A 14,842-nucleotide genomic window follows, 5' to 3' on the forward strand; every position below is an offset into this window, starting at 1 on the left:
GGGTTGAGGATGGAGTCAAGCTCAACTCCCAGTCCTACTGCCAGTTTCTGGAAGACACCTTCTTCAAGCAGTGGTACAGGAAGAAGTCTGCATCCTTCAAGAAAAACATGACTTTCATGCAGGACAATGCTCCATCACACGCGTCCAAGTACTCCACAGCGTGGCTGGCAAGAAAGGGTATAAAAGAAGAAATCTAATGACATGGCCTCCTTGTTCACCTGATCTGAACCCCATTGAGAACCTGTGGTCCATCATCAAATGTGACATTTACAAGGAGGGAAAACAGTACATCTCTCTGAACAGTGTCTGGGAGGCTGTGGTTGCTGCTGCACGCAATGTTGATGGTGAACAGATCAAAACACTGACAGAGTCCATGGATGGCAGGCTTTTGAGTGTCCCTTGCAAAGAAAGGTGGCTATATTGGTCACTGATTTGTTTTTGTTTTGTTTTTGAATGTCAGAAATGTATATTTGTGAATGTTGAGATGTTATATTGGTTTCACTGGTAAAAATAAATAATTGAAATGGGTATATATTTGTTTTTTGTTAAGTTGCCTAATAATTATGCACAGTAATAGTCACCTGCACACACAGATATCCCCCCTAAAATATCTATAACTAAAAACAAACTAAAAACTACTTCCAAAACTATTCAGCTTTGATATTAATGAGTTTTTTGGGTTCATTGAGAACATGGTTGTTGTTCAATAATAAAATTAATCCTCAAAAATACAACTTGCCTAATAATTCTGCACTCCCTGCATATATATATAAATATATATATATATATATATATATTATATGTATATATATATATATATATATATATATATATATTTATATATATATATATATATATATATATATATATGTATACTGTGTATATATATATATATATTTAAATTAAAATATAATTTTTATACTGTATGAAGAACTCCACCAATTTTTTTCTTTTTTTGTAGTGCACCTTTGGCTTAGTGCACCTTTTGTTAGCACTCAAGTGAAAGGAAGAGATGAGTTGTGTAGATGGCTGAGCTATTCAACCTCTCAATGTTATCTCTCCAGAGGCTTTCACTCAAGCGCTAATATTTTACTTTTAAATTGTAATATGGAAGTAAAAATGGGAGCGTTATGTACAAAGTACAGAGATAAGCAGCTATAAGAGTTCATTGTATTTAAAGCAGCTGAGCTCTTTCCCACACAGACTGTATGGCTGATTTCTGCTGCTGATGCCACTTGTTTACATAACATTTCTATAGCCATTAATGCAGTATTGACATTTTCGGTATGAATGTCAATTTCAACATGTGGGCAAAAGCAGCTATTTTAAATGACAAAAGACAAGCAACTTGACTATTTGAAAACAATTTAATTCACCGAGCAGGTAAAATGGATTACCATGAGCACACTATGGGCTCCATGTACGAAGTAACTGTCCGCCTACCTTTTAATACCTGGGGCCCACATAATATTCGGTGGGTGGACAAGGTTCTCAACTTGGGAAAATGTCCGCCCATCTTTGTGGTAAATGCTCAGTGGGCGCTGTATTTGCATAGCCCTTATTCTCTATTGCACAAGCATTTGCTGTCCCCTGCTCTCACACAATTACATAGAGAAGATTGTATGACTGCTGTTTTACAATATGCAGAAAGCAAGGGCTCCGAAGCGGCCTCCGCTGCATAGTACATGGAGCCAATTGAAAAAGAATATGATAAGATTCCCTTTTTATGCAGAAATAAAAGAAAGATAATACAGTTATTAACTAAATTATAGAACATTTTCTTTTATGGTTGGTGATAAAATGTAATTATTCTTATGTTTAGTTAATGAACCAATATGCAGAAATAAATGGATACATTTTTACCAATTTACATAAAGGGCTACATTTATCAAGTAATAGGCGGACAAGGTTCCACCCCCTGCTCTCACAAGCCAATCACAGGCTCTGTCAATAATTTCGAATGAACAAGTTTTGCGTGGTTATTTGTGCACATCAGGTTTAGAGCTCGTATAAGTTGAAAGTAAACATGAAAGCATGAGCGTAATTGCAATTTATGCTAGAATGATTAGTGTGTCCTCAGAGCTCTGGCTAACTGTTTAGCGAAACAAAAAAGAAATGTTACAAAATACATGAAAAATATATTAAAACGTACAGTTACACTCATAATAACACTATCTAATAAAAATTGTTAGAAAAATCACACACATATATATATATATATATATATATATATATATATATATATATATATATATATATATATATATAGTGCATTTGAGCCCTTTGCAGTTACGTAGATGAAAACATGAAAACACTTTTTTATGTAATATTCATATTTAATAAAGTGTTATAGTGTGTATTTACTGTAAACATTTCACATTCCAATGTTCTGCACATAGCAGAATATCTTCTAATTATTTATAAATAGATATTCCTATAAATATCTGCGTATATCTTTACCTATATATAATCATTTATATATGTATAGATATATATTGTACAAAAATACCATCAGATACATGTAGGAATATGTATTGTATGAATAAATAGAACAAATTCTGCTATGTGAAGAACATTGGAATGTGAAATATTCATATTTTCATGTCAGGTCAGCAAACTTGAGAATATGTGATCGGGTTTATACGCAAGTAGGGTGTATCTCCCCCCCACTTTTTGTGCTCCATTGACTTCTAAGCGAAATTATGTTAAAGTTATTGTGCTATTCAAAGTTCAAATGTTTGCACGCATCGGGTTAGCTCGCAAACAAAAACTTTTTACTTTCAACTTGTAATCTGAGCACTATCCGACACACACAAATTCCTTACTTCTAGGTGAGATAGCGTGCAAGTGGGAGCGTTAATATAAATAATGCTCTACTTGTAATCTGTTTCTTTCATTTATCAATTAACTACAATTAATTAATTATAAAACTGATATTCACATTAAATTTAAAAAGTTTATTCATCAGAAATATTTCAGTGAACAATTTACTATAACCTTAAATTTACCATCAATCAGGAAAATAAAAACAAAATAAAGATAAATAATCCTTAGAATTTTGTGTACATTTTCAAGTACATTTTGTTATGCCTGGAATAAACCCTATACATTGATTTTATACCACAGTAGTCTTTTCAGTTCTCATTTCTTTTCTTGAAACAATTCTAATTAATTACATGTGTGTCCAATTTTAGTCTATAAATTTTGGATCTTTTCTTCAGTCTGTTCCTGTGGTTTCATTGAAATGATTATATTCCAGGACGGCTTTATCATGAAACTGCTTTTATTAAGGATTTTCTCATTCCCATAGCACACTGGAACTGCTGGATCTAATAATTTTTTTTTTCAATAACCTTGTCAAACTTAAAATTTAAAAGTCGTAGGCAAGCTTTTTGTTTGTCCATTTTGTACTAAAAGTACAAACTATTTCTGATAATAGTGTGTGGAATTTTAAAGTGTGTCATTATTTTTTTTTTCAACAAAGCAACTTTTTGGGATTATTATCTTGAACTAACAGTATTAGGGGACATATGTAAAATATTCTGATAGCTATGATTTTATTGGTTTTCTTCTCATGTTTTATGTATTGCTAATTCTTTTATTTCTTAGCATCTACAACACTATGGTTACAATTACATTTCTTTTTTCCCCGTCTCCATTTTACTATTATCAAACAAAAACAGGTTAGTAAATATATCTTCGGGATGTAAAAAAACAACTAAATTTACATTCATCTGAAAACAATAAGTTTTAATGAAAAACAAACAAATAAATTCACAAAACAAAAGTAAATAACAATTCAATAAATAGATTCAATTACACTATTTATGAAGGAAAGGATTAATACATTCAAATTTACTCCTTTCAATAAAAATTTAGCAATGTCTTTGTCAGCTGACTAATTACAGTGTCAGCCAGTAAGCTTCACATTTGTTCTTGGACAATCCTGAGTTAATTAAAAAAATAAAATTATATATATATATATATATATATATATATATATATAAACATTTGTTATATATACATTATATTATAAGAGAAAGAGGTTTATTTTGAACTGATCAAACATTCTCCCAAATAGAAACAAAAAAGCTGAATTTTTAATGAGTGGTTACAGTATTACAGACCAAAAATATATTTCATAACCTAATTATATTCTAATTATTAAAGCTTTAGGCCTCTAGTTATCAAGCCTCAACCGCAAATACGCTGGAATTCCGCAGCGTATTTGTGGCGAGGCTGATTTGCTGTAGTTATCAAGCCCTACAGCCCGGGCAAAAGTAGAATTCAGTGACGTAACATACGATCCGCCGGACTCAGTCCAACACAGATCGATGCTTATGTCACTCCAGATGTTCCGAACGCAAGTTCGGCACAATCTGACTACTTTTGCTAGTTATCAATTAACTAGCAGGTACGCTCGCCACTATTCCGGGCCAGCGTACCTGGTTTTCAATCCGCCGCTGCCCGATATCCCATTGATTCCTTTGGGAAGTGTCTGCACCTAACACGCTAACATGTACCCCGAGTCTAAACACCCCTAATCTGTCCCCCCTACACCCCCGCCACCTACTTTATACTTATTAACCCCTAAAACCGCCGCTCCTACATTACATTGATTAACCCCTAATCTACCCCCCTACACCGCCGCCACTATATTAAATGAATTAACCCCTAAACCTAAGTCTAACCCTAACACCCCCCCCTAACTTAAATATTATTTAAATTTAAATAAATTAATCCTATTTAAAACTAAATGCTTACCTATAAAATAAAACCCTAAGATAGCTACAATATAATTAATAGTTACATTGTAGCTATTTTAGGGTTTATTTTTATTTTACAGGCAACTTTGTAATTATTTTAACTAGGTACAATAGTTATTAAATAGTTATTAACTATTTAATAACTACCTAGCTAAAATAACTACAAAAGTACCTGTAAAATAAAACCTAACCTAAGTTACAATTACACCTAACACTACACTATCATTAAAATAAATTAAATTAATGAACTACAATTACCTAACATTAAATAAAATTAACTAAAAATAACTAAAGTACAAAAAATCAGCCAATCAGCCAATAGAATGCGAGCTCAATCCGATTGGCTGATTGGATCAGCCAATCGGATTGAACTTTAATCTGATTGGCTAATTGCATCAGCAAATCAGATTTTTCCTACCTTAATTCCGATTGGCTGATAGAATCCTATCAGCCAATCGGAATTCAAGGGACACCATCTTGGATGACGTCATTTAAAGGAACCTTCATTCGGTGTTAGGACGTTGGAAGAAGAGGATGGCTCCGCGTCGGCTTGATTCAAGATGGCTCTGCTCCGCTCCGCTCCGGTTGATTGAAGATAGAAGATGCCGCTTGGATGAAGACATCTGCCGCTTGGAGGACCTCTTCTGCCCGGATTCGATGAAGACTTCTGGACGGATCGGATGACCGCTTGTGCCCGGCTGGGTGAAGATGTCTCAAGTTAGGGTGATCTTCAATGGGGTAGTGTTAGTTTTTTTTTAAGGGGGGATCGGGTGGGTTTTAGAGTAGGGGTGTGTGGGTGGTGGGTTGTAATGTTGGGGGGGGTATTGTATTTCTTTTTTTTACAGGTAAAAGAGCTGGTTACTTTGGGGCAATGCCCCGCAAAGCCCTTTTAAGGGCTGGTAAAAGAGTTGATTACTTTGTAATTTAGTTTAGGGTAGGGAATTTTATTATTTTGGGGGGCTTTCTTATTTTATTAGGGGCTTAGATTAGGTGTAATTAGTTTTTAAATTCTTGTAATTCTTTTTTATTTTCTGTAATTTAGTTTTTTTTTATTTTGTACTTTAGTTATTTTTAGTTAATTTTATTTAATGTTAGGTAATTGTAGTTAATTAATTTAATTTATTTAATGATAGTGTAGTGTTAGGTGTAATTGTAACTTAGGTTAGGATTTATTTTACAGGTACCTTTGTAGTTATTGTAGCTAGGTAGCTATTAAATAGTTAATAACTATTTAATAGCTATTGTACCTAGTTAAAATAATTACAAAGTTGCCTGTAAAATAAAAATAAATCATAAAATAGCTACAATGTAATTATTAATTATATTGTAGCTATCTTAGGGTTTATTTTATAGGTAAGTATTTAGTTTTAAATAGGAATAATTTAGTTAATAACAGTAATATTATTTAGATGTATTTTAATTATATTTGAGTTAGGGGGTAGTTAGGGTTAGGTTTAGACTTAGGTTTAGGGGTTAATTCATTTATTATAGTGGCGGCAGTGTAGGGGGGTAGATTAGGGGTTAATCAATGTAATGTAGGTGGCGGTGGTGTAGGGGGGGCAGGATAGGGGTGAATAAATGTAATGTAGGTGGCGGCAGGCTCCGGGTGTGGCAGTTTAGGGGTTAAACAATTTATTTATTTGCGGGAGGGTCCGGGATCAGCAGGATAGGGGTTAATATCTTAATGTAGGTGGGCGGCGGTATAGGGGGCAGCAGATTAGGGGTTAATATGTATAATGTAGGTGGCAGCGGGGTGCAGGAGCGGTGGTTTAGGGGTTCATATATTTATTATAGTGGCGGCGAGGTCCAGGAGTGGCGGTTTAGGGGTTAATATAATTATTATAGTTGCGGCAGGGTCAAGGAGCGGCGGTTTAGGGGTTAATAGGTTTATTTAGTTGCGGGGGGCTCTGGGAGCGGCGGTTTAGGAGGTATAACAGTATAGTGTGGGTGCTTAGTGACAGGCTAGCAAGAAAGCTGCGAAGAAGCCGATGAGCAGCGAGATCGATGACTGTCAGTTAACAACAGTCCGATGCTCATCGCTCCGTACTTGGTGCGCGGCTTCTTGACAGCTTTCTTGATAACTTTGGCGAACGTATTAAGGTCCGCGGCGGCGATGTTAGGCGAGCTTAGGCTAGCGTATTGGGCCGGCGAATGCAGGAAAATACGGAGCTTCATAACTAGAGGCCATAGTATTTCAATATAAATACATAAAATAAATCAATCCAAATTCTATGGTGCTGAAATGGTGTCACTTTAAACTCTAGTAACAATGTCCTCCTTGGACCCTAAACTTGATGTTGAATGTTATGGTATACCTTCATCTGAACCTAGGGGGAAAAGCGTATTTTTGGAATTTGATATATATATATATATATATTTCATCTGACAGAAGTATCAGCTGTACTTAGCTATATATCTCAAAATGAAATGCAATTTGAGATAAAGGACAAATATTCAGTTTGATAATGTAACAGAAGATGTCTCTGCCTTTTGCTAAAATCTGAGAAAGACCAAGAGACTGCTAGCTTTTTCACAATAAACAAGAAATAAAATAGTTGGCAAGACAAGATTTAAAAAAAGATCAATCCCAAAATTTAATGTCTAGTCACAAAGATCCAAAATGTAACCAGACTTTATGTGGACTTATTTAAAGTCATTAAATACCTGACTTGTATCTAAAAATAAAATCTCAACCAAATTACACAGTGAAAGATGGTTGATGTTAGCTTTGTTAGAAAAGTAATTGATTTGCTATTAGCAGTATAAGAAATATTCAAAGCACTAAGAAGTCATACATTTACAGCCAACTTGGTAGTTAAAGTCGGTGATTCAAGTTGCATACTCGTCACCTACGAACTTGCAATATTATAGGTTTTAAAAACCTAAATTTAGCATGCAACTTTAAGAATTGTATTTAAAGAAACAAAAAAAGTTGAAATTAAATGTTCATGGATCAGACAGAGCATGCAATTCTAGGATGTCTTTTAATTTACTTCTATTTTCAAATTTACTTACTTTAGTATTCTTTGTTGAAAAGCATATCTAGATAGGTTCAGGAGCAACAATCCATTACTGGGAGCTGGTGATTGGTGGATATTCACATATGCCTCTTGTCCACCTGGCTCACCAGATTTGTTTAACTAAGTCCTAGTAGTGCATTTATGCTCTATAGCTGACTTTAACTATGTGTTTAATCATTTGTAGAGGTTAAACAAATAATTATATGGAAGCAAATGTGCATTAATGAAATGTTCTAACAAGTAATTTTTTGTTGAACTTTATGTTCCTTTAATAAACAATGGTTTCAGTTGTTATAAGGCCAATTTAAACTGTGAGAGTCAATAAAATGCAGCTATTAAATGGTAGATACATTCTTACAATTCAAACTCTGACAATAATTTAAAACACAGTAATGTTCCATTTACTTTACAACAATAATAGTTAATAAAAAAAAACAACAGTATATTAAATTAAAAATAAAAACCAGAATAACACTAACAGCGAAAAAGTTAGTTCTTAAAGGGACAGCCAACACCAGAATTGTTGTTGTTTAAAAAGAAAGATAATCCCTTAATTACCCATTTCCCACTTTTGCATAACCAACACTGTTATATTAATACACGTTTTACCTCTGTAATTACATTGTATCTAAGCTTCTGCTGATTGCCCCCTTATTTCAGTTCACTTTTGACAGACTTGCATTTTTAGCCATTCAGTGCTCACTCCTAGGTCACTTCACACGGGCATTGAGCTCAATGTTTATCTATATATAACACATGAACAAATGCCCTCTAGTGGTCAAAATGCATTCAGATTAGAGGCAGTCTTCAAGGTCTAAGAAATTAGCATATGAACCTCCTAGTTTTAGCTTTCAACTAAGAATACAAAGAGAACAAAGCAAAATTGGTGATAAAAGTAAACTGGGAAGTTTGTTTAAAATTACATGCCCTATTTAAGTCATGAGTTTTTTTTGGACTTGACTGTCGCTTTAATATAAAACCAAAGGGGTTTGGGGACATTATCATTCAAGTAACTGAAAAAAAGTGGACCCTATAACAGTTGTATTTCTCTATATATTATATTGTCTTTATACATTAAATTACTTTTGAATATTTGAGGGAAATTCTTTGATAGTAGTATTTTGTTGTAATAATATTAAATTAAAATTGTGGGGCTCTTCTATATGTTACAGCTGTGTGATGTTTAATATATATATTCAAATTAGTTTAAAAACGTTTAAATTAATTATAAGTGTTTGAAGCCAAGTACAATTTTACAACCATTCAGAATAATAAAGTTAATGCAAATTCAGGCTAATTAAAATTAATTGTTATAACTGACTTTGCTTGACTTTTTCAGTCAGTTGGAATGTGGTAACTTTGAGGATAAACCTAATAATTTAACTAAACTTTAAAAATTAGATCCATATGCTTTGGCTGAGGTATGATAAGGGAATGATTAAATATGTAATACAGACTAATAAATGTTTTCTAATTGTAGCGTTTTTATTGCATTAATATCTAGTTTTTTTTTTATTGATCTGTTATGTAGGCAAACATATCCACAGCACAACCTTTGATTTACCTAACCACCCTTGGTCATAGCAACCCTTAGGGAGTCATTATCACCCATCATGGCACCTCGTCATAGCGACATATTTCCTCTTCTAGGAGGTCTCTTTCCTACAATAGCCACCATAGCCCTTTGCTAGATCCAAGTCTTTAGCCTTTTATGGCCAGGTTCTTCCACTACTCTTCCTCAAAGCAGACTTACTGCCATAACAAGAAATCCATTCCAATTTTTAGTATTTTTTATTGATTAGTTAAGAAGGAGAAGGAGGATGGACATCCATCCCACCCTCCTTTAAACTGTGATATGTTAATTACGTAATCAATTCGATTTTTATAAAGTTGAAATATTATATATTTTGATATTTAAAACAGTCCTGTCATTTCTATGCTTGGCTATGAAAAAAAATAACCAATCAACATATTGCATATGGTTAACGTTAACCTCTTGGCTTCCAAGAATTCGGTAGAAGGTGTCTCTAAAAGCAAAGTAGGCTACCTCTAAAACTAAAAGTAACAATGTCCCAGAAGTATGTAATTATAATCCTAAACCAGACTCTAACCTAAGACTTAACATTTATTGTAACCCTCATTGGTGATGATTGTCAGTTTGACAGCAATAAAATAGGAGGATACCCCAAGACTTATTTATATTAATGTAGTTTTCCTCTGAGGAAGGGCACATGTGGAGTAAAATAGGCTGAATCCTGATTGGACATCTTCCCATAGAACAAATTACTATAAGTGTGACAGTCCCAGTTTAGGAGACATGACATTAGTTAAGATTTTAATATAAAATATTAATCATGAATTACACAAAAACTTCTCATTGTTTATTTTTGCCATTTAATTCAACTCTCAAAATGTGGGTTCTCCAATACTAAGAAATTATACACATTACAGGACTTCACAAGCCTAACCCTACAACATATCTGTTCCCTAACTGCCTTGACAGATGTGATAAGATACTGCAAATCAATATAAGACTTACTAGCAAAATGATAATGCGGCTATCTCTGACTTACCCAGTAACACGTTTGTGTTGTCTATTTTGAATAAGGCAAGTGGTGAGCAAAGTTTGGCATTGAAAAATAGTAAATGTAAATTTATTAATTTGCACTAGCGCAATCGCCCTTTACGCTTCAATCCTTACCGCATCTCAGAGCTGTGGTTAACTGTTTCTCCGAAACAAAAAAGTTGCACAAAATACTTCAAAAAATTACAAAGTAAACTTACACTCATATTAACACTGTCTGATATTTTTTTTAAAATAAAAATATTGCATAAAGAAGTTTTAAGGGTTCAAAGTTTGGAGATCGCGGGTGTTAGAAAAAAAAAAAAGGCCATGCAAAGGGCTTTAACATTGAGACACATACATATCATTGGTAAATATGAATATCTATGTATATACTGTATTATAAATATATATATAATATATATATATATATATATATATAAATATATACTCAACACAGTATAAATATATATAAATCCTAGCAAAATTTTTGCTATCGCAAAAAAAAATACCGTGCCACTTGTATTCTAGCCCTCAGTATTTTAATTTGTTGCAAGCATACAGAAAAATGTCCTACATTTTTATATCCCTTTATGTACCTGTTTTGTGTTTTATGTAAATGACCCTTGAAGCATACTATCTCTCTAAAATGTTGCAATTTGCTTCAAATGTTGTGAATTACCACCCTTGTTGGGAATCGCTGAGGATATAATTTGTTGTCATCTGGATTCAGGAAATAATAGTCACTAGAAGTTTTTGTAGCAGCCATCTTGGAATGTCATATACAACTTGAGCTGACTGGGAATGTCTAGCAGCTACAGTACTTTTAAATTGAGGCTCAATTTCTTTGACAATTTTTGAGGTACTTTTTTAGCATGAATATCTAGATCTCTAGATCTCATGTAAGCAATATAATTTTGTTGTATTTTTGCCCTCGTTGGTTCATATTTTTAACTTTTCAAATAAATAATGACCTGTTAGTAGCCGTACTAGTATTGGACTCTCTTTGTATGCTGTGATCATGATCAATCGATAACGCCATAGTCAGACATCCCAACCTGCAAAAACTCATTTCAGGGAGGTGGGTTCACCCCCTACTGTACACTCACCCCCCTCCCAGTTATATATTGGACACCTTGAAACCCTAAATAAGATAGAGGGACGTATCATTAAAGTAGCTTCCCACATTAAAAAAAAGTAGCTTTATTGCACAACACAAACAACAAACCTATTTTAACAGTGATCCGTACGCTTGTTGAATGCTTAAATATTTTAGGAATACAAAGTTTAATTACGTGCAGTAAAATAAGGTAGTATTTGTGTTTTTTATTTTATTAAAATCAGTGGGGGTTTTTTGGTTATTGGTGCATGCTTTGAGGGTTTCTATCATGTCCCTGCATTCCTTAAAGAAGCAATTTTCCGTATGTAGGCCACATTGGATCACGGTACTTGGAGTTTTCTTGCATTCCATTTGCTGGCATCAGGGAGCCGCTATTACAATCAGGGAGGACTCCCTGAACTTTAGGGAGAGTTGGGATGTCTGCATAGTAAAGTGGGGAACCATAGCAGATGTCATGGACTCAGAAATAAGTAAATAATCAACACCATAGAACAAAATCTATTAAAACATAATCTTTCATTGATCGGCACAAAGGGAAATAATTTCTCATGTTCCCCTGAGTACAGGTGAGTTCATCATTATGACTAAAGCAATAAAAAGTCAAAGCATGATTGTTAGATGAGAACTGGAATAGATTAAAATATTTTAATCTCAGAATGGGAAAATCAATCTTGAAATGAATTCAATGTGCATAATACATGTTACAGGTCCTCATTTGCTGCATAAAACAAAATTGTTTGTTGGGCTGAGGAGGAGGGGTAAAATTGCCCCATACCGGCCATGGTCTTTTTCCTGTCTAGCCACATTCCCCTAAACACCTGGCTACACCTCTGGACTGCAAGCTCTTCCAACAAACTGTCCTATTCTCGCTCCAGAACACCTGTTATTCCCATCACAGGGTTTTCCTGGCTCTGTCCCCAGATTCCTGCCCCTGCATGGAACTCTGCAGGATGAGTACTCACCAAAATGTAAAGGGCTATAATTGCCAACTGGATAAAGATGAAAAGTCTGGATTAACATTTTCCTTTACTTTATTTATTTTCCCCCTTATGTATATTTGTCTATTGTTTACCTTAGATGGGATTTCATGATTTTTTTTTCTAATATGACTTTAACTGAGTGTCAAATGTCCTTATCAAAATTATTTTGTACCAATTTTATTTAAGTTGCCCAAGATTATTATTATCTCGAAAAGCCAAAACATAGTAAATTGTGATTTTTGCTTACAAGTAAACAGTCTATTACATTTCCATAATGTACTTTCAGATTCTTGTAGACTATCTAATTATTATTATTAATATTATCAGGTATTTGTAGAGTGCCAACAGATTCAGCAGTGCTATAAACATAGGTCAGTATAATGATAACATTTATATGGATCAAATGGGTAGAGGGCCCTGCCGAGAGTTGCACTGTTGTTAGTCCGGCTCTTATGATGGCAATCTGCAAACAGCTGGGGCTCATAAGTTTACATTCTAAGGGGGTCAAGGGGAAAGCATTGGAGGTAGGAAAGGTTAGTGTAGGTTGTTTGCATCCCTGAATAGTAGAGTCTTTAGGGAGTGCTTGAAGCTGTTAAAACTAGGGGAGAGTCTTGTGGAGCAAGGCAGGGTGATGCACAAGATGGGGACCTGTCTTGAGAAGTCCTGTAAATGGGAATGTGAGGAAGTAACAAGAGAGGAGGAGAGTAGGAGATTGTGAGCAGAAGCGAAGGGGACGGGAGGGAGAGTATCTGGATACAAGGTCTGAAATGTAAAGAGGGGAGCAGTGCAGTTGAGGGCTTTGTATGTCAGAGTGAGGATTTTGTGTTTTTATTCTGGAGGCAAGGAGGAAACCAGTGTAGGGATTGGTAGAGAGGTGCAGCAGATGAAGAGCGACGTGTAAGGAAGATGAGCCTGGCAGAGGCATTCATTATTTATTGTAAAGGAGTCTAGGTGGCAGCTAGGTAGACCAGAGGGAGACGGAGTTGCAGTAGTCAAGGTGGGAAAGGATGAGAGAGTGGATTAAACATCTTATTTTGTGTCTTGTGTAAGGAAATGTCTAATTTTAGAGATGTTTTAAAGGTGGAAGTGCAGGCTTTTGCCTAGGACTGAATGTGAGGAATGAAGGATAGGTCCTGAGTCAAGTGTGACCCCAAGACATTGGGCACTGCGGGGTAGGGTAATGGATCGAATGTGTCAACAGTTTATAGAAATTTAGAGGGTGGAGATTTTGGAGAGAAGGGGAAATATAAGGAGTTTAGTTTTGAGGAGATGTTAGCTTAAGGTAGTGGAAGGACATCCAAGATGAGATATGAGAAAGACAGTTAGTTGAAACGTGTTAGTAAGGAAGGAGATAGATCTGGTGCAGAGAGGTAGATTTGGGTGTTATCGGCATACAAATGGTATTGAAACCCCGTAGGGACTTTATTTAGGAACCTAATTATGATGTGTAGATTGAAAGAGAAGGGGACCGAGGACAGAGCCTTGAGGTACCCCCCCAACAGAAAGTGGTAACGAGGGGCAGAGGATGCTCCGGAGAAGGCAACACTAAAGGTACAATTAGATAGATACGGAAGAGACCATGAGACGAGGCTATTCCACAGATGCCAAAGGATTAGAGGGTTTGGAGCAAAAGAGGGTGGTCAACAGTGTCAAAGGCTGCAGACAGATCAAAGAGGATAAGCAGAGAGGCCTTTGGATTTTGCTATAAGTAGGTCATTGGTAACCTTGACAATTGCTGTCTCTGTGGAGTAATGGGGATGAAATCCAGATTGCAGTGGTTCAGAGAAGAGGTTTAGTGTAAGGAATTTGGATAGACATGCATATACAGCTTTTCAAGAAGCTTGATAGTATGTTGAGAGCTTATTTCATTTATGATGAGTCAATTTTGTTATTGAAGTGGCCTGGCAAAATCTTGAGCTGAGAGAGTTGTATTAGGAGGTGGGGGTGGGGCCGAGAAGGAGTAATTGAACGTGGAAAAACAGACGTTTTGGGTTAGAAGAAAGGAGTAGAGATGAGATAAATATAATCTGATCTTCACATTAGATACTTAATACTTATCACTAGCTTTTTCATATGTTCCCAATATCACTCATTTAATTATGCAAGAGAAAATACAGTAAAAGTAATCTCAGTAAAAAGAAATAATGAGAAAATACAGGAAAAATAATATATTTTACTATTAGCTGAACTCCAGGATGGTCATTAAAAGATATAGCTAATATAACAATAAATAAACAATCTAAAAATAGATTAACATAGGAAAACAAAAGCAGACCCATTTACAATGAAAACAAAACAGATTAAAGTAAATAAAGAATAAGAACTATTCTTTCTACATTGTATGGGAAAAAAATAAGATTGCATGTAACTGAAAAATAATGGAGATAGCAATC

This window comes from Bombina bombina, chromosome 4 (assembly GCF_027579735.1).
Source record: "Bombina bombina isolate aBomBom1 chromosome 4, aBomBom1.pri, whole genome shotgun sequence".
NCBI lineage: Eukaryota > Metazoa > Chordata > Amphibia > Anura > Bombinatoridae > Bombina > Bombina bombina.